Here is a 21,661-nt window from a genome sequence, read left to right as displayed (position 1 = left end):
GGGTTATGGTGGTAGACTCCAGCATAGGGACTAGAGGTTATGGTGGTAGACTCCAGCATAGGGACATTAGGGGTTATGTTGGGTAGACTCCAGCATAGGACATGAGGGGTTATGGTGGTAGACTCCAGCATAGGGACATTAGGGGTTATGGTGGTAGATTCCAGCATAGGGACTAGAGGTTGTGGTGGGTAGACTCCAGCATAGGGACTAGAGGTTATGGTGGTAGACTCCAACATAGGGACTAGAGGTTATGGTGGGTAGACTCCAGCATCGGGACAAGAGGTTATGGTAGACTCCAGCATAGGGACTAGAGGTTATGGTGGTAGACTCCAGCATAGGGACTAGAGGTTGTGGTGGGTAGACTCCAGTATAGGGACTAGAGGATATGGTGGTAGACTCCAGCATAGGGACTAGAGGTTATGGTGGGTAGACTCCAGCATAGTGACATTAGCGGTTATGGTGGGTAGACTCCAGCATAGGGACTAGATGTTATGGTGGGTAGACTCCAGCATAGGGACTAGAGGTTATGGTGGTAGACTCCAGCATAGGGACATTAGGGGTTATGGTGGGTAGACTCCAGCATAGGGACTAGAGGTTATGGTGGTAGACTCCAGCATAGGGACTAGAGGTTATGGTGGTAGACTCCAGCATAGGGACTAGAGGTTATGGTGGTAGACTCCAGCATAGGGACATTAGGGGTTATGTTGGGTAGACTCCAGCATAGGACATGAGGGGTTATGGTGGTAGACTCCAGCATAGGACATGAGGGGTTATGGTGGTAGACTCCAGCATATGGACTACAGGTTATGGTGGTAGACTCCAGCATAGGGACATTAGGGGTTATGGTGGGTAGACTCCAGCATAGGGACTAGGGGTTATGGTGGGTAGACTCCAGCATAGGGAAGTAATAGGTTATGGTGGTAGACTCCAGCATAGGGACATTAGGGGTTATGGTGGTAGACTCCAGCATAGGGACTAGAGGTTATGGTGGTAGACTCCAGCATAGGGAAAAGAGGTTATGGTGGTAGACTCCAGCATAGGGACATTAGGGGTTATGGTGGTAGACTCCAGCATAGGGACTAGAGGTTATGGTGGTAGAATCCAGCATAGGGACTAGAGGTTATGGTGGTAGACTCCAGCATAGGGACTAGAGGTTATGGTGGTAGACTCTAGCATAGGACATGAGGGGTTATGGTGGTAGACTCCAGCATAGGGAAGTTAGAGGTTATGGTGGTAGACTCCAGCATAGGGACATTAGGGGTTATGGTGGTAGACTCCACCATAGGGACTAGGGGTTATGGTGGGTAGACTCCAGCATAGGGACTAGAGGTTATGGTGGTAGTCTCCAGCATTGGGACATTAGGGGTTATGGTGGGTAGACTCCAGCATAGGGACTAGGGGTCATGGTGGGTAGACTCCAGCATAGGGACATTAGGAGTTATGGTGGGTAGACTCCAGCATAGGGACTAGAGGTTATGGTAGACTCCAGCATAGGGAAGTTAGAGGTTATGGTGGGTAGACTCCAGCATAGGGACTAGGGGTTATGGTGGTAGATTCCAGCATAGGGACTAGAGGTTGTGGTGGTAGACTCCAGCATAGGGACATTAGGGGTTATGGTGGGTAGACTCCAGCATAGGGACTAGAGGTTATGGTGGGTAGACTCCAGCATAGGGACTAGGGGTTATGGTGGTAGACTCCAGCATAGGGAAAAGAGGTTATGGTGGTAGACTCCAGCATAGGGACATTAGGGGTTATGGTGGTAGACTCCAGCATAGGGACTAGAGGTTATGGTGGTAGACTCCAGCATAGGGACTAGAGGTTATGGTGGTAGACTCCAGCATAGGGACTAGAGGTTATGGTGGTAGACTCCAGCATAGGACATGAGGGGTTATGGTGGTAGACTCCAGCATAGGGAAGTTAGAGGTTATGGTGGTAGACTCCAGCATAGGGACATTAGGGGTTATGGTGGTAGACTCCACCATAGGGACTAGGGGTTATGGTGGGTAGACTCCAGCATAGGGACTAGAGGTTATGGTGGTAGTCTCCAGCATTGGGACATTAGGGGTTATGGTGGGTAGACTCCAGCATAGGGACTAGGGGTCATGGTGGGTAGACTCCAGCATAGGACATGAGGGGTTATGGTGGGTAGACTGCAGCAAAGGGACTAGAGGTTATGGTGAGTAGACTCCAGTATAGGGACTAGAGGTTATGGTGGGTAGACTCCAGCATAGGGACATTAGGGGTTATGGTGGGTAGGCTCCAGCATAGGGACTAGAGGTTATGGTGGTAGACTCCAGCATAGGGACTAGAGGTTATGGTGGTAGACTCCAGCATAGGGACTAGAGGTTATGGTGGTAGACTCCAGCATAGGGACATTAGGGGTTATGTTGGGTAGACTCCAGCATAGGACATGAGTGGTTATGGTGGTAGACTCCAGCATAGGACATGAGGGGTTATGGTGGTAGACTCCAGCATATGGACTACAGGTTATGGTGGTAGACTCCAGCATAGGGACATTAGGGGTTATGGTGGGTAGACTCCAGCATAGGGACTAGGGGTCATGGTGGGTAGACTCCAGCATAGGACATGAGGGGTTATGGTGGGTAGACTGCAGCAAAGGGACTAGAGGTTATGGTGAGTAGACTCCAGTATAGGGACTAGAGGTTATGGTGGGTAGACTCCAGCATAGGGACATTAGGGGTTATGGTGGGTAGACTCCAGCATAGGGACTAGAGGTTATGGTGGTAGACTCCAGCATAGGGACTAGAGGTTATGGTGGTAGACTCCAGCATAGGGACTAGAGGTTATGGTGGTAGACTCCAGCATAGGGACATTAGGGGTTATGTTGGGTAGACTCCAGCATAGGGACTAGAGGTTATGGTGGGTAGACTCCAGCATAGGGACTAGGGGTTATGGTGGGTAGACTCCAGCATAGGGAAGTTAGAGGTTATGGTGGTAGACTCCAGCATAGGACATGAGGGGTTATGGTGGTAGACTCCAGCATAGTACATTAGGGGTTATGGTGGTAGACTCCAGCATATGGACTACAGGTTATGGTGGTAGACTCCAGCATAGGGACATTAGGGGTTATGGTGGTAGACTCCAGCATAGGGACTAGAGGTTATGGTGGGTAGACTCCAGCATAGGGACATTAGGGGTTATGGTGGTAGACTCCAGCATAGGGACTAGAGGTTATGGTGGTAGACTCCAGCATAGGGACTAGAGGTTATGGTGGTAGACTCCAGCATAGGGACTAGAGGTTATGGTGGTAGACTCCAGCATAGGACATGAGGGGTTATGGTGGTAGACTCCAGCATAGGGAAGTTAGAGGTTATGGTGGTAGACTCCAGCATAGGGACATTAGGGGTTATGGTCGTAGACTCCACCATAGGGACTAGGGGTTATGGTGGGTAGACTCCAGCATAGGGACTAGAGGTTATGGTGGTAGTCTCCAGCATTGGGACATTAGGGGTTATGGTGGGTAGACTCCAGCATAGGGACTAGGGGTCATGGTGGGTAGACTCCAGCATAGGGACATTAGGAGTTATGGTGGGTAGACTACAGCATAGGGACTAGAGGTTATGGTAGACTCCAGCATAGGGAAGATAGAGGTTATGGTGGGTAGACTCCAGCATAGGGACTAGGGGTTATGGTGGTAGATTCCAGCATAGGGACTAGAGGTTGTGGTGGTAGACTCCAGCATAGGGACATTAGGGGTTATGGTGGGTAGACTCCAGCATAGGGACTAGAGGTTATGGTGGGTAGACTCCAGCATAGGGACTAGGGGTTATGGTGGTAGACTCCAGCATAGGGAAAAGAGGTTATGGTGGTAGACTCCAGCATAGGGACATTAGGGGTTATGGTGGTAGACTCCAGCATAGGGACTAGAGGTTATGGTGGTAGACTCCAGCATAGGGACTAGAGGTTATGGTGGTAGACTCCAGCATAGGGACTAGAGGTTATGGTGGTAGACTCCAGCATAGGACATGAGGGGTTATGGTGGTAGACTCCAGCATAGGGAAGTTAGAGGTTATGGTGGTAGACTCCAGCATAGGGACATTAGGGGTTATGGTGGTAGACTCCACCATAGGGACTAGGGGTTATGTTGGGTAGACTCCAGCATAGGGACTAGAGGTTATGGTGGTAGTCTCCAGCATTGGGAGATTAGGGGTTATGGTGGGTAGACTCCAGCATAGGGACTAGGGGTTATGGTGGGTAGACTCCACCATAGGGACTAGGGGTTATGGTGGGTAGACTCCAGCATAGGGACTAGAGGTTATGGTGGGTAGACTCCAGCATAGGGACTAGAGGTTATGGTGGTAGATTCCAGCATAGGGACTAGAGGTTGTGGTGGGTAGACTCCAGCATCGGGACTAGAGGTTATGGTAGACTCCAGCATAGGGACTAGAGGTTATGGTGGTAGACTCCAGCATAAGGACTAGAGGTTATGGTGGTAGACTCCAGCATAGGGACTAGAGGTTATGGTGGGTAGACTCCAGCATCGGGACATTAGGGGTTATGGTGGTAGATTCCAGCATAGGGACTAGAGGTTATGGTGGGTAGACTCCAGCATAGGGAGTAGAGGTTATGGTGGTAGACTCCAGCATAGGGACTAGAGGTTATGGTGGTAGACTCCAGCATAGGGACTAGGGGATATGGTGGTAGACTCAAGCATAGGGACTAGAGGTTATGGTGGTAGACTCCAGCATAGGGAGTTAGAGGTTATGGTGGTAGAATCCAGCATAGGGAAGTTAGGGGTTGTGGTGGGTAGACTCCAGCATAGGGACATTAGGAGTTATGGTGGGTAGACTCCAGCATAGGGACTAGGGGTTATGGTGGTAGACTCCAGCATAGGGACTAGAGGTTATGGTAGACTCCAGCATAGGGAAGTTAGAGGTTATGGTGGGTAGACTCCAGCATAGGGACTAGGGGTCATGGTGGGTAGACTCCAGCATAGGGACATTAGGAGTTATGGTGGGTAGACTCCAGCATAGGGACTAGAGGTTATGGTAGACTCCAGCATAGGGAAGTTAGAGGTTATGGTGGGTAGACTCCAGCATAGGGACTAGGGGTTATGGTGGTAGATTCCAGCATAGGGACTAGAGGTTGTGGTGGGTAGACTTCAGCATCGGGACTAGAGGTTATGGTAAACTCCAGCATAGGGACTAGAGGTTATGGTGGTAGACTCCAGCATAAGGACTAGAGGTTATGGTGGTAGACTCCAGCATAGGGACTAGAGGTTATGGTGGGTAGACTCCAGCATCGGGACATTAGGGGTTATGGTGGTAGATTCCAGCATAGGGACTAGAGGTTATGGTGGGTAGACTCCAGCATAGGGACTAGAGGTTATGGTGGTAGACTCCAGCATAGGGACTAGAGGTTATGGTGGTAGACTCCAGCATAGAGACTAGAGGATATGGTGGTAGACTCCAGCATAGGGACTAGAGGTTATGGTGGGTAGACTCCAGCATAGTGACATTAGCGGTTATGGTGGTAGACTCCAGCATAGGGACTAGAGGATATGGTGGTAGACTCCAGCATAGGGACTAGAGGTTATGGTGGTAGACTCCAGCATAGGGACATTAGGGGTTATGGTGGTAGACTCCAGCATAGGGACTAGAGGTTATGGTGGGTAGACTCCAGCATAGGGACTAGGGGTTATGGTGGGTAGACTCCAGCATAGGGAAGTTAGAGGTTATGTTGGTAGACTCCAGCATAGGGACTAGAGGTTATGGTGGTAGACTCCAGCATAGGGACTAGAGGTTATGGTGGTAGACTCCAGCATAGGGACATTAGGGGTTATGTTGGGTAGACTCCAGCATAGGAAATGAGGGGTTATGGTGGTAGACTCCAGCATAGGACATGAGGGGTTATGGTGGTAGACTCCAGCATAGGGACTACAGGTTATGGTGGTAGACTCCAGCATAGGGACATTAGGGGTTATGGTGGGTAGACTCCAAAATAGGGACTAGAGGTTATGGTGGGTAGACTCCAGCATAGGGACTAGGGGTTATGGTGGTAGACTCCAGCATAGGGACTAGAGGTTATGGTGTTAGACTCCAGCATAGGGACATTAGGGGTTATGTTGGGTAGACTCCAGCATAGGACATGAGGGGTTATGGTGGGTAGACTGCAGCAAACGGACTAGAGGTTATGGTGAGTAGACTCCAGTATAGGGACTAGAGGTTATGGTGGGTAGACTCCAGCATAGGGACATTAGGAGTTATGGTGGGTAGACTCCAGCATAGGGACTAGAGGTTATGGTAGACTCCAGCATAGGGAAGTTAGAGGTTATGGTGGGTAGAATCCAGCATAGGGACTAGGGGTCATGGTGGGTAGACTCCAGCATAGGGACTAGAGGTTATGGTGGTAGACTCCAGCATAGGGTCTAGAGGTTATAGTGGTAGACTCCAGCATAGGGACATTAGGGGTTATGGTGGTAGACTCCAGCATAGGGACTAGAGGTTATGGTGGTAGACTCCAGCATAGGACATGAGGGGTTATGGTGGTAGACTCCAGCATAGGGACATTAGGGGTTATGGTGGTAGATTCCAGCATAGGGACTAGAGGTTGTGGTGGGTAGACTCCAGCATAGGGACTAGAGGTTATGGTGGTAGACTCCAACATAGGGACTAGAGGTTATGGTGGGTAGACTCCAGCATCGGGACAAGAGGTTATGGTAGACTCCAGCATAGGGACTAGAGGTTATGGTGGTAGACTCCAGCATAGGGACTAGAGGTTGTGGTGGGTAGACTCCAGTATAGGGACTAGAGGATATGGTGGTAGACTCCAGCATAGGGACTAGAGGTTATGGTGGGTAGACTCCAGCATAGTGACATTAGCGGTTATGGTGGGTAGACTCCAGCATAGGGACTAGATGTTATGGTGGGTAGACTCCAGCATAGGGACTAGAGGTTATGGTGGTAGACTCCAGCATAGGGACATTAGGGGTTATGGTGGGTAGACTCCAGCATAGGGACTAGAGGTTATGGTGGTAGACTCCAGCATAGGGACTAGAGGTTATGGTGGTAGACTCCAGCATAGGGACTAGAGGTTATGGTGGTAGACTCCAGCATAGGGACATTAGGGGTTATGTTGGGTAGACTCCAGCATAGGACATGAGGGGTTATGGTGGTAGACTCCAGCATAGGACATGAGGGGTTATGGTGGTAGACTCCAGCATAGGGACTAGAGGTTATGGTGGTAGACTCCAGCATAGGGACATTAGGGGTTATGTTGGGTAGACTCCAGCATAGGACATGAGGGGTTATGGTGGTAGACTCCAGCATAGGGACATTAGGGGTTATGGTGGTAGATTCCAGCATAGGGACTAGAGGTTGTGGTGGGTAGACTCCAGCATAGGGACTAGAGGTTATGGTGGTAGACTCCAACATAGGGACTAGAGGTTATGGTGGGTAGACTCCAGCATCGGGACAAGAGGTTATGGTAGACTCCAGCATAGGGACTAGAGGTTATGGTGGTAGACTCCAGCATAGGGACTAGAGGTTGTGGTGGGTAGACTCCAGCATAGGGACTAGAGGTTATGGTGGTAGACTCCAGCATAGGGACATTAGCGGTTATGGTGGGTAGACTCCAGCATAGGGACTAGATGTTATGGTGGGTAGACTCCAGCATAGGGACTAGAGGTTATGGTGGTAGACTCCAGCATAGGGACATTACGGGTTATGGTGGGTAGACTCCAGCATAGGGACTAGAGGTTATGGTGGTAGACTCCAGCATAGGGACTAGAGGTTATGGTGGTAGACTCCAGCATAGGGACTAGAGGTTATGGTGGTAGACTCCAGCATAGGGACATTAGGGGTTATGTTGGGTAGACTCCAGCATAGGACATGAGGGGTTATGGTGGTAGACTCCAGCATAGGACATGAGGGGTTATGGTGGTAGACTCCAGCATATGGACTACAGGTTATGGTGGTAGACTCCAGCATAGGGACATTAGGGGTTATGGTGGGTAGACTCCAGCATAGGGACTAGGGGTTATGGTGGGTAGACTCCAGCATAGGGAAGTTAGAGGTTATGGTGGTAGACTCCAGCATAGGGACATTAGGGGTTATGGTGGTAGACTCCAGCATAGGGACTAGAGGTTATGGTGGTAGACTCCAGCATAGGGAAAAGAGGTTATGGTGGTAGACTCCAGCATAGGGACATTAGGGGTTATGGTGGTTGACTCCAGCATAGGGACTAGAGGTTATGGTGGTAGACTCCAGCATAGGGACTAGAGGTTATGGTGGTAGACTCCAGCATAGGGACTAGAGGTTATGGTGGTAGACTCCAGCATAGGACATGAGGGGTTATGGTGGTAGACACCAGCATAGGGAAGTTAGAGGTTATGGTGGTAGACTCCAGCATAGGGACATTAGGGGTTATGGTGGTAGACTCCACCATAGGGACTAGGGGTTATGGTGGGTAGACTCCAGCATAGGGACTAGAGGTTATGGTGGTAGTCTCCAGCATTGGGACATTAGGGGTTATGGTGGGTAGACTCCAGCATAGGGACTAGGGGTCATGGTGGGTAGACTCCAGCATAGGGACATTAGGAGTTATGGTGGGTAGACTCCATCATAGGGACTAGAGGTTATGGTAGACTCCAGCATAGGGAAGTTAGAGGTTATGGTGGGTAGACTCCAGCATAGGGACTAGGGGTTATGGTGGTAGATTCCAGCATAGGGACTAGAGGTTGTGGTGGTAGACTCCAGCATAGGGACATTAGGGGTTATGGTGGGTAGACTCCAGCATAGGGACTAGAGGTTATGGTGGGTAGACTCCAGCATAGGGACTAGGGGTTATGGTGGTAGACTCCAGCATAGGGAAAAGAGGTTATGGTGGTAGACTCCAGCATAGGGACATTAGGGGTTATGGTGGTAGACTCCAGCATAGGGACTAGAGGTTATGGTGGTAGACTCCAGCATAGGGACTAGAGGTTATGGTGGTAGACTCCAGCATAGGGACTAGAGGTTATGGTGGTAGACTCCAGCATAGGACATGAGGGGTTATGGTGGTAGACTCCAGCATAGGGAAGTTAGAGGTTATGGTGGTAGACTCCAGCATAGGGACATTAGGGGTTATGGTGGTAGACTCCACCATAGGGACTAGGGGTTATGGTGGGTAGACTCCAGCATAGGGACTAGAGGTTATGGTGGTAGTCTCCAGCATTGGGACATTAGGGGTTATGGTGGGTAGACTCCAGCATAGGGACTAGGGGTCATGGTGGGTAGACTCCAGCATAGGGACATTAGGAGTTATGGTGGGTAGACTCCAGCATAGGGACTAGAGGTTATGGTAGACTCCAGCATAGGGAAGTTAGAGGTTATGGTGGGTAGACTCCAGCATAGGGACTAGGGGTTATGGTGGTAGATTCCAGCATAGGGACTAGAGGTTGTGGTGGTAGACTCCAGCATAGGGACATTAGGGGTTATGGTGGGTAGACTCCAGCATAGGGACTAGAGGTTATGGTGGGTAGACTCCAGCATAGGGACTAGGGGTTATGGTGGTAGACTCCAGCATAGGGAAAATAGGTTATGGTGGTAGACTCCAGCATAGGGACATTAGGGGTTATGGTGGTAGACTCCAGCATAGGGACTAGAGGTTATGGTGGTAGACTCCAGCATAGGGACTAGAGGTTATGGTGGTAGACTCCAGCATAGGGACTAGAGGTTATGGTGGTAGACTCCAGCATAGGACATGAGGGGTTATGGTGGTAGACTCCAGCATAGGGAAGTTAGAGGTTATGGTGGTAGACTCCAGCATAGGGACATTAGGGGTTATGGTGGTAGACTCCACCATAGGGACTAGGGGTTATGGTGGGTAGACTCCAGCATAGGGACTAGAGGTTATGGTGGTAGTCTCCAGCATTGGGACATTAGGGTTTATGGTGGGTAGACTCCAGCATAGGGACTAGGGGTCATGGTGGGTAGACTCCAGCATAGGACATGAGGGGTTATGGTGGGTAGACTGCAGCAAAGGGACTAGAGGTTATGGTGAGTAGACTCCAGTATAGGGACTAGAGGTTATGGTGGGTAGACTCCAGCATAGGGACATTAGGGGTTATGGTGGGTAGACTCCAGCATAGGGACTAGAGGTTATGGTGGTAGACTCCAGCATAGGGACTAGAGGTTATGGTGGTAGACTCCAGCATAGGGACTAGAGGTTATGGTGGTAGACTCCAGCATAGGGACATTAGGGGTTATGTTGGGTAGACTCCAGCATAGGACATGAGTGGTTATGGTGGTAGACTCCAGCATAGGACATGAGGGGTTATGGTGGTAGACTCCAGCATATGGACTACGGGTTATGGTGGTAGACTCCAGCATAGGGACATTAGGGGTTATGGTGGGTAGACTCCAGCATAGGGACTAGGGGTCATGGTGGGTAGACTCCAGCATAGGACATGAGGGGTTATGGTGGGTAGACTGCAGCAAAGGGACTAGAGGTTATGGTGAGTAGACTCCAGTATAGGGACTAGAGGTTATGGTGGGTAGACTCCAGCATAGGGACATTAGGGGTTATGGTGGGTAGACTCCAGCATAGGGACTAGAGGTTATGGTGGTAGACTCCAGCATAGGGACTAGAGGTTATGGTGGTAGACTCCAGCATAGGGACTAGAGGTTATGGTGGTAGACTCCAGCATAGGGACATTAGGGGTTATGTTGGGTAGACTCCAGCATAGGGACTAGAGGTTATGGTGGGTAGACTCCAGCATAGGGACTAGGGGTTATGGTGGGTAGACTCCAGCATAGGGAAGTTAGAGGTTATGGTGGTAGACTCCAGCATAGGACATGAGGGGTTATGGTGGTAGACTCCAGCATAGTACATGAGGGGTTATGGTGGTAGACTCCAGCATATGGACTACAGGTTATGGTGGTAGACTCCAGCATAGGGACATTAGGGGTTATGGTGGTAGACTCCAGCATAGGGACTAGAGGTTATGGTGGGTAGACTCCAGCATAGGGACATTAGGGGTTATGGTGGTAGACTCCAGCATAGGGACTAGAGGTTATGGTGGTAGACTCCAGCATAGGGACTAGAGGTTATGGTGGTAGACTCCAGCATAGGGACTAGAGGTTATGGTGGTAGACTCCAGCATAGGACATGAGGGGTTATGGTGGTAGACTCCAGCATAGGGAAGTTAGAGGTTATGGTGGTAGACTCCAGCATAGGGACATTAGGGGTTATGGTCGTAGACTCCACCATAGGGACTAGGGGTTATGGTGGGTAGACTCCAGCATAGGGACTAGAGGTTATGGTGGTAGTCTCCAGCATTGGGACATTAGGGGTTATGGTGGGTAGACTCCAGCATAGGGACTAGGGGTCATGGTGGGTAGACTCCAGCATAGGGACATTAGGAGTTATGGTGGGTAGACTCCAGCATAGGGACTAGAGGTTATGGTAGACTCCAGCATAGGGAAGTTAGAGGTTATGGTGGGTAGACTCCAGCATAGGGACTAGGGGTTATGGTGGTAGATTCCAGCATAGGGACTAGAGGTTGTGGTGGTAAACTCCAGCATAGGGACATTAGGGGTTATGGTGGGTAGACTCCAGCATAGGGACTAGAGGTTATGGTGGGTAGACTCCAGCATAGGGACTAGGGGTTATGGTGGTAGACTCCAGCATAGGGAAAAGAGGTTATGGTGGTAGACTCCAGCATAGGGACATTAGGGGTTATGGTGGTAGACTCCAGCATTGGGACTAGAGGTTATGGTGGTAGACTCCAGCATAGGGACTAGAGGTTATGGTGGTATACTCCAGCATAGGGACTAGAGGTTATGGTGGTAGACTCCAGCATAGGACATGAGGGGTTATGGTGGTAGACTCCAGCATAGGGAAGTTAGAGGTTATGGTGGTAGACTCCAGCATAGGGACATTAGGGGTTATGGTGGTAGACTCCACCATAGGGACTAGGGGTTATGTTGGGTAGACTCCAGCATAGGGACTAGAGGTTATGGTGGTAGTCTCCAGCATTGGGAGATTAGGGGTTATGGTGGGTAGACTCCAGCATAGGGACTAGGGGTCATGGTGGGTAGACTCCAGCATAGGACATGAGGGGTTATGGTGGGTAGACTGCAGCAAAGGGACTAGAGGTTATGGTGAGTAGACTCCAGTATAGGGACTAGAGGTTATGGTGGGTAGACTCCAGCATAGGGACATTAGGAGTTATGGTGGTAGACTCCAGCATAGGGACTAGAGGTTATGGTGGTAGACTCCAGCATAGGGACTAGAGGTTATAGTAGACTCCAGCATAGGGAAGTTAGAGGTTATGGTGGGTAGAATCCAGCATAGGGACTAGGGGTCATGGTGGGTAGACTCCAGCATAGGGACTAGAGGTTATGGTGGTAGACTCCAGCATAGGGTCTAGAGGTTATAGTGGTAGACTCCAGCATAGGGACATTAGGGGTTATGGTGGTAGACTCCAGCAGAGGGACTAGAGGTTATGGTGGTAGACTCCAGCATAGGACATGAGGGGTTATGGTGGTAGACTCCAGCATAGGGACATTAGGGGTTATGGTGGTAGATTCCAGCATAGGGACTAGAGGTTGTGGTGGGTAGACTCCAGCATAGGGACTAGAGGTTATGGTGGTAGACTCCAGCATAGGGACTAGAGGTTATGGTGGGTAGACTCCAGCATCGGGACTAGAGGTTATGGTAGACTCCAGCATAGGGACTAGAGGTTATGGTGGTAGACTACAGCATAGGGACTAGAGGTTGTGGTGGGTAGACTCCAGTATAGGGACTAGAGGATATGGTGGTAGACTCCAGCATAGGGACTAGAGGTTATGGTGGGTAGACTCCAGCATAGTGACATTAGCGGTTATGGTGGGTAGACTCCAGCATAGGGACTAGATGTTATGGTGGGTAGACTCCAGCATAGGGACTAGAGGTTATGGTGGTAGACTCCAGCATAGGGACATTAGGGGTTATGGTGGGTAGACTCCAGCATAGGGACTAGAGGTTATGGTGGTAGACTCCAGCATAGGGACTAGAGGTTATGGTGGTAGACTCCAGCATAGGGACTAGAGGTTATGGTGGTAGACTCCAGCATAGGGACATTAGGGGTTATGTTGGGTAGACTCCAGCATAGGACATGAGGGGTTAGGTTGGTAGACTCCAGCATAGGACATGAGGGGTTATGGTGGTAGACTCCAGCATATGGACTACAGGTTATGGTGGTAGACTCCAGCATAGGGACATTAGGGGTTATGGTGGGTAGACTCCAGCATAGGGACTAGAGGTTATGGTGGGTAGACTCCAGCATAGGGACTAGGGGTTATGGTGGGTAGACTCCAGCATAGGGAAGTTAGAGGTTATGGTGGTAGACTCCAGCATAGGGACATTAGGGGTTATGGTGGTAGACTCCAGCATAGGGACTAGAGGTTATGGTGGTAGACTCCAGCATAGGGAAAAGAGGTTATGGTGGTAGACTCCAGCATAGGGACATTAGGGGTTATGGTGGTAGACTCCAGCATAGGGACTAGAGGTTATGGTGGTAGACTCCAGCATAGGGACTAGAGGTTATGGTGGTAGACTCCAGCATAGGGACTAGAGGTTATGGTGGTAGACTCCAGCATAGGACATGAGGGGTTATGGTGGTAGACTCCAGCATAGGGAAGTTAGAGGTTATGGTGGTAGACTCCAGCATAGGGACATTAGGGGTTATGGTGGTAGACTCCACCATAGGGACTAGGGGTTATGGTGGGTAGACTCCAGCATAGGGACTAGAGGTTATGGTGGTAGTCTCCAGCATTGGGACATTAGGGGTTATGGTGGGTAGACTCCAGCATAGGGACTAGGGGTCATGGTGGGTAGACTCCAGCATAGGGACATTAGGAGTTATGGTGGGTAGACTCCAGCATAGGGTCTAGGGGTTATGGTAGACTCCAGCATAGGGAAGTTAGAGGTTATGGTGGGTAGACTCCAGCATAGGGACTAGGGGTTATGGTGGTAGATTCCAGCATAGGGACTAGAGGTTGTGGTGGTAGACTCCAGCATAGGGACATTAGGGGTTATGGTGGGTAGACTCCAGCATAGGGACTAGAGGTTATGGTGGGTAGACTCCAGCATAGGGACTAGGGGTTATGGTGGTAGACTCCAGCATAGGGAAAAGAGGTTATGGTGGTAGACTCCAGCATAGGGACATTAGGGGTTATGGTGGTAGACTCCAGCATAGGGACTAGAGGTTATGGTGGTAGACTCCAGCATAGGGACTAGAGGTTATGGTGGTAGACTCCAGCATAGGGACTAGAGGTTATGGTGGTATACTCCAGCATAGGACATGAGGGGTTATGGTGGTAGACTCCAGCATAGGGAAGTTAGAGGTTATGGTGGTAGACTCCAGCATAGGGACATTAGGGGTTATGGTGGTAGACTCCACCATAGGGACTAGGGGTTATGGTGGGTAGACTCCAGCATAGGGACTAGAGGTTATGGTGGTAGTCTCCAGCATTGGGACATTAGGGGTTATGGTGGGTAGACTCCAGCATAGGGACTAGGGGTCATGGTGGGTAGACTCCAGCATAGGGACATTAGGAGTTATGGTGGGTAGACTCCAGCATAGGGACTAGAGTTTATGGTAGACTCCTACATAGGGAAGTTAGAGGTTATGGTGGGTAGACTCCAGCATATGGACTAGGGGTTATGGTGGTAGATTCCAGCATAGGGACTAGAGGTTGTGGTGGTAGACTCCAGCATAGGGACTAGAGGTTATGGTGGTAGACTCCAGCATAGGGACTAGAGGTTATGGTGGTAGACTCCAGCATAGGGACATTAGGGGTTATGTTGGGTAGACTCCAGCATAGGACATGAGGGGTTATGGTGGTAGACTCCAGCATAGGACATGAGGGGTTATGGTGGTAGACTCCAGCATAGGGACTACAGGTTATGGTGGTAGAGTCCAGCATAGGGACATTAGGGGTTATGGTGGGTAGACTCCAGCATAGGGACTAGAGGTTATGGTGGGTAGACTCCAGCATAGGGACTAGGGGTTATGGTGGGTAGACTCCAGCATAGGGAAGTTAGAGGTTATGGTGGTAGACTCCAGCATAGGGACATTAGGGGTTATGGTGGTAGACTCCAGCATAGGGACTAGAGGTTATGGTGGTAGACTCCATCATAGGGAAAAGAGGTTATGGTGGTGGACTCCAGCATAGGGACATTAGGGGTTATGGTGGTAGACTCCAGCATAGGGACTAGAGGTTATGGTGGTAGACTCCAGCATAGGGACTAGAGGTTATGGTGGTAGACTCCAGCATAGGACATGAGGGGTTATGGTGGTAGACTCCAGCATAGGGAAGTTAGAGGTTATGGTGGTAGACTCCAGCATAGGGACATTAGGGTTTATGGTGGTAGACTCCACCATAGGGACTAGGGGTTATGGTGGTAGACTCCAGCATAGGGACTAGAGGTTATGGTAGACTCCAGCATAGGGAAGTTAGAGGTTATGGTGGGTAGACTCCAGCATAGGGACTAGGGGTCATGGTGGGTAGACTCCAGCATAGGGACATTAGGAGTTATGGTGGGTAGACTCCAGCATAGGGACTAGAGGTTATGGTAGACTCCAGCATAGGGAAGTTAGAGGTTATGGTGGGTAGACTCCAGCATAGGGACTAGGGGTTATGGTGGTAGATTCCAGCATAGGGACTAGAGGTTGTGGTGGGTAGACTCCAGCATCGGGACTAGAGGTTATGGTAGACTCCAGCATAGGGACTAGAGGTTATGGTGGTAGACTCCAGCATAAGGACTAGAGGTTATGGTGGTAGACTCCAGCATAGGGACTAGAGGTTATGGTGGGTAGACTCCAGCATCGGGACATTAGGGGTTATGGTGGTAGATTCCAGCATAGGGACTAGAGGTTATGGTGGGTAGACTCCAGCATAGGGACTAGAGGTTATGGTGGTAGACTCCAGCATAGGGACTAGAGGTTATGGTGGTAGACTCCAGCATAGAGACTAGAGGATATGGTGGTAGACTCCAGCATAGGGACTAGAGGTTATGGTGGGTAGACTCCAGCATAGTGACATTAGCGGTTATGGTGGGTAGACTCCAGCATAGGGACTAGAGGATATGGTGGTAGACTCCAGCATAGGGACTAGAGGTTATGGTGGTAGACTCCAGCATAGTGACATTAGCGGTTATGGTATGTAGACTCCAGCATAGGGACTAGAGTTTATGGTGGGTAGACTCCAGCATCGGGACAAGAGGTTATGGTGGGTAGACTCCAGCATAGGGACTAGAGGTTATGGTGGTAGACTCCAGCATAGGGACATTAGGGGTTATGGTGGGTAGACTCCAGCATAGGGACTAGAGGTTATGGTGGGTAGACTCCAGCATAGGGACTAGGGGTTATGGTGGGTAGACTCCAGCATAGGGAAGTTAGAGGTTATGGTGGTTGACTCCAGCATAGGGACTAGAGGTTATGGTGGTAGACTCCAGCATAGGGACATTAGGGGTTATGTTGGGTAGACTCCAGCATAGGACATGAGGGGTTATGGTGGTAGACTCCAGCATAGGACATGAGGGGTTATGGAGGTAGACTCCAGCATAGGGACTACAGGTTATGGTGGTAGACTCCAGCATAGGGACATTAGGGGTTATGGTGGGTAGACTCCAGCATAGGGACTAGAGGTTATGGTGGGTAGACTCCAGCATAGGGACTAGGGGTTATGGTGGTAGACTCCAGCATAGGGACCAGAGGTTATGGTGGTAGACTCCAGCATAGGGACATTAGGGGTTATGTTGGGTAGACTCCAGCATAGGACATGAGGGGTTATGGTGGGTAGACTGCAGCAAAGGGACTAGAGGTTATGGTGAGTAGACTCAAGTGTAGGGACTAGAGGTTATGGTGGGTAGACTCCAGCATAGGGACATTAGGAGTTATGGTGGGTAGACTCCAGCATAGGGACTAGAGGTTATGTTAGACTCCAGCATAGGGAAGTTAGAGGTTATGGTGGGTAGAATCCAGCATAGGGACTAGGGGTCATGGTGGGTAGACTCCAGCATAGGGACTAGAGGTTATGGTGGTAGACTCCAGCATAGGGACTAGAGGTTATAGTGGTAGACTCCAGCATAGGGACATTAGGGGTTATGGTGGTAGACTCCAGCATAGGGACTAGAGGTTATGGTGGTAGAATCCAGCATAGGACATGAGGGGTTATGGTGGTAGACTCCAGCATAGGGACATTAGGGGTTATGGTGGTAGATTCCAGCATAGGGACTAGAGGTTGTGGTGGGTAGACTCCAGCATAGGGACTAGAGGTTATGGTGGTAGACTCCAGCATAGGGACTAGAGGTTATGGTGGGTAGACTCCAGCATCGGGACTAGAGGTTATGGTAGACTCCAGCATAGGGACTAGAGGTTATGGTGGTAGACTCCAGCATAGGGACTAGAGGTTGTGGTGGGTAGACTCCAGTATAGGGACTAGAGGATATGGTGGTAGACTCCAGCATAGGGACTAGAGGTAATGGTGGGTAGACTCCAGCATAGTGACATTAGCGGTTATGGTGGGTAGACTCCAGCATAGGGACTAGATGTTATGGTGGGTAGACTCCAGCATAGGGACTAGAGGTTATGGTGGTAGACTCCAGCATAGGGACATTAGGGGTTATGGTGGGTAGACTCCAGCATAGGGACTAGAGGTTATGGTGGTAGACTCCAGCATAGGGACTAGAGGTTATGGTGGTAGACTCCAGCATAGGGACTAGAGGTTATGGTGGTAGACTCCAGCATAGGGACATTAGGGGTTATGTTGGGTAGACTCCAGCATAGGACATGAGGGGTTATGGTGGTAGACTCCAGCATAGGACATGAAGGTTATGGTGGTAGACTCCAGCATAGGGACTACAGGTTATGGTGGTAGACTCCAGCATAGGGACATTAGGGGTTATGGTGGGTAGACTCCAGCATAGGGACTAGAGGTTATGGTGGGTAGACTCCAGCATAGGGACTAGGGGTTATGGTGGGTAGACTCCAGCATAGGGAAGTTAGAGGTTATGGTGGTAGACTCCAGCATAGGGACTAGAGGTTATAGTGGTAGACTCCAGCATAGGGACATTAGGGCTTATGGTGGTAGACTCCAGCATAGGGACTAGAGGTTATGGTGGTAGACTCCAGCATAGGACATGAGGGGTTATGGTGGTAGACTCCAGCATAGGGACTAGAGGTTGTGGTGGGTAGACTCCAGCATAGGGACTAGAGGTTATGGTGGGTAGACTCCAGCATAGGGACTAGAGGTTATGGTGGTAGACTCCAGCATAGGGAAAAGAGGTTATGGTGGTGGACTCCAGCATAGGGACATTAGGGGTTATGGTGGTAGACTCCAGCATAGGGACTAGAGGTTATGGTGGTAGACTCCAGCATAGGGACTAGAGGTTATGGTGGTAGACTCCAGCATAGGACATGAGGGGTTATGGTGGTAGACTCCAGCATAGGGAAGTTAGAGGTTATGGTGGTAGACTCCAGCATAGGGACATTAGGGTTTATGGTGGTAGACTCCACCATAGGGACTAGGGGTTATGGTGGGTAGACTCCAGCATAGGGACTAGAGGTTATGGTGGTAGTCTCCAGCATTGGGACATTAGGGGTTATGGTGGGTAGACTCCAGCATAGGGACTAGGGGTCATGGTGGGTAGACTCCAGCATAGGGACATTAGGAGTTATGGTGGGTAGACTCCAGCATAGGGACTAGAGGTTATGGTAGACTCCAGCATAGGGAAGTTAGAGGTTATGGTGGGTAGACTCCAGCATAGGGACTAGGGGTTATGGTGGTAGATTCCAGCATAGGGACTAGAGGTTGTGGTGGGTAGACTCCAGCATCGGGACTAGAGGTTATGGTAGACTCCAGCATAGGGAAGTTAGAGGTTATGGTGGGTAGACTCCAGCATAGGGACTAGGGGTTATGGTGGTAGATTCCAGCATAGGGACTAGAGGTTGTGGTGGGTAGACTCCAGCATCGGGACTAGAGGTTATGGTAGACTCCAGCATAGGGACTAGAGGTTATGGTGGTAGACTCCAGCATAAGGACTAGAGGTTATGGTGGTAGACTCCAGCATAGGGACTAGAGGTTATGGTGGGTAGACTCCAGCATCGGGACATTAGGGGTTATGGTGGGTAGACTCCAGCATAGGGACTAGAGGTTATGGTAGACTCCAGCATAGGGAAGTTAGAGGTTATGGTGGGTAGACTCCAGCATAGGGACTAGGGGTTATGGTGGTAGATTCCAGCATAGGGACTAGAGGTTGTGGTGGGTAGACTCCAGCATCGGGACTAGAGGTTATGGTAGACTCCAGCATAGGGACTAGAGGTTATGGTGGTAGACTCCAGCATAAGGACTAGAGGTTATGGTGGTAGACTCCAGCATAGGGACTAGAGGTAATGGTGGGTAGACTCCAGCATCGGGACATTAGGGGTTATGGTGGTAGATTCCAGCATAGGGACTAGAGATTATGGTGGGTAGACTCCAGCATATGGACTAGAGGTTATGGTGGTAGACTCCAGCATAGGGACTAGAGGTTATGGTGGTAGACTCCAGCATAGGGACTAGAGGATATGGTGGTAGACTCCAGCATAGGGACTAGAGGTTATGGTGGTAGACTCCAGCATAGGGAAGTTAGGGGTTGTGGTGGGTAGACTCCAGCATAGGGACATTAGGAGTTATGGTGGGTAGACTCCAGCATAGGGACTAGGGGTTATGGTGGTAGACTCCAGCATAGGGACTAGAGGTTATGGTAGACTCCAGCATAGGGAAGTTAGAGGTTATGGTGGGTAGACTCCAGCATAGGGACTAGGGGTCATGGTGGGTAGACTCCAGCATAGGGACATTAGGAGTTATGGTGGGTAGACTCCAGCATAGGGACTAGAGGTTATGGTAGACTCCAGCATAGGGAAGTTAGAGGTTATGGTGGGTAGACTCCAGCATAGGGACTAGGGGTTATGGTGGTAGATTCCAGCATAGGGACTAGAGGTTGTGGTGGGTAGACTCCAGCATCGGGACTAGAGGTTATGGTAGACTCCAGCATAGGGACTAGAGGTTATGGTGGTAGAATCCAGCATAAGGACTAGAGGTTATGGTGGTAGACTCCAGCATAGGGACTAGAGGTTATGGTGGGTAGACTCCAGCATCGGGACATTAGGGGTTATGGTGGTTGATTCCAGCATAGGGACTAGAGGTTATGGTGGGTAGACTCCAGCATAGGGACTAGAGGTTATGGTGGTAGACTCCAGCATAGGGACTAGAGGTTATGGTGCTAGACTCCAGCATAGAGACTAGAGGATATGGTGGTAGACTCCAGCATAGGGACTAGAGGTTATGGTGGGTAGACTCCAGCATAGTGACATTAGCGGTTATGGTGGGTAGACTCCAGCATAGGGACTAGAGGATATGGTGGTAGACTCCAGCATAGGGACTAGAGGTTATGGTGGTAGACTCCAGCATAGTGACATTAGCGGTTATGGTAGGTAGACTCCAGCATAGGGACTAGAGTTTATGGTGGGTAGACTCCAGCATCGGGACAAGAGGTTATGGTGGGTAGACTCCAGCATAGGGACTAGAGGTTATGGTGGTAGACTCCAGCATAGGGACATTAGGGGTTATGGTGGGTAGACTCCAGCATAGGGACTAGAGGTTATGGTGGGTAGACTCCAGCATAGGGACTAGGGGTTATGGTGGGTAGACTCCAGCATAGGGAAGTTAGAGGTTATGGTGGTTGACTCCAGCATAGGGACTAGAGGTTATGGTGGTAGACTCCAGCATAGGGACTAGAGGTTATGGTGGTAGACTCCAGCATAGGGACATTAGGGGTTATGTTGGGTAGACTCCAGCATAGGACATGAGGGGTTATGGTGGTAGACTCCAGCATAGGACATGAGGGGTTATGGAGGCAGACTCCAGCATAGGGACTACAGGTTATGGTGGTAGACTGCAGCATAGGGACATTAGGGGTTATGGTGGGTAGACTCCAGCATAGGGACTAGAGGTTATGGTGGGTAGACTCCAGCATAGGGACTAGGGGTTATGGTGGTAGACTCCAGCATAGGGACCAGAGGTTATGGTGGTAGACTCCAGCATAGGGACATTAGGGGTTATGTTGGGTAGACTCCAGCATAGGACATGAGGGGTTATGGTGGGTAGACTGCAGCAAAGGGACTAGAGGTTATGGTGAGTAGACTCAAGTGTAGGGACTAGAGGTTATGGTGGGTAGACTCCAGCATAGGGACATTAGGAGTTATGGTGGGTAGACTCCAGCATAGGGACTAGAGGTTATGGTAGACTCCAGCATAGGGAAGTTAGAGGTTATGGTGGGTAGAATCTTGCATAGGGACTAGGGGTCATGGTGGGTAGACTCCAGCATAGGGACTAGAGGTTATGGTGGTAGACTCCAGCATAGGGACTAGAGGTTATAGTGGTAGACTCCAGCATAGGGACATTAGGGGTTATGGTGGTAGACTCCAGCATAGGGACTAGAGGTTATGGTGGTAGAATCCAGCATAGGACATGAGGGGTTATGGTGGTAGACTCCAGCATAGGGACATTAGGGGTTATGGTGGTAGATTCCAGCATAGGGACTAGAGGTTGTGGTGGGTAGACTCCAGCATAGGGACTAGAGGTTATGGTGGTAGACTCCAGCATAGGGACTAGAGGTTATGGTGGGTAGA

The 21,661-nt window shown here is 50.3% G+C and overlaps 1 protein-coding gene across 1 annotated transcript in view; it reads left to right on the top strand.

The window, feature by feature from the left end:
• LOC106581963 (serine/threonine-protein kinase PAK 6) overlaps positions 1–21,661 on the top strand; it is a 65,241-nt gene that overhangs the window by 22,273 nt on the left and 21,307 nt on the right. The gene's annotated exons all lie outside the window — the stretch shown is intronic.

The sequence above is a fragment of the Salmo salar genome, chromosome ssa01, assembly GCF_905237065.1.
Source record: "Salmo salar chromosome ssa01, Ssal_v3.1, whole genome shotgun sequence".
Lineage (NCBI taxonomy): Eukaryota > Metazoa > Chordata > Actinopteri > Salmoniformes > Salmonidae > Salmo > Salmo salar.
Note: the sequence above shows the minus strand (reverse complement) of the source record. Positions and strands in the feature narration are given on the sequence as shown.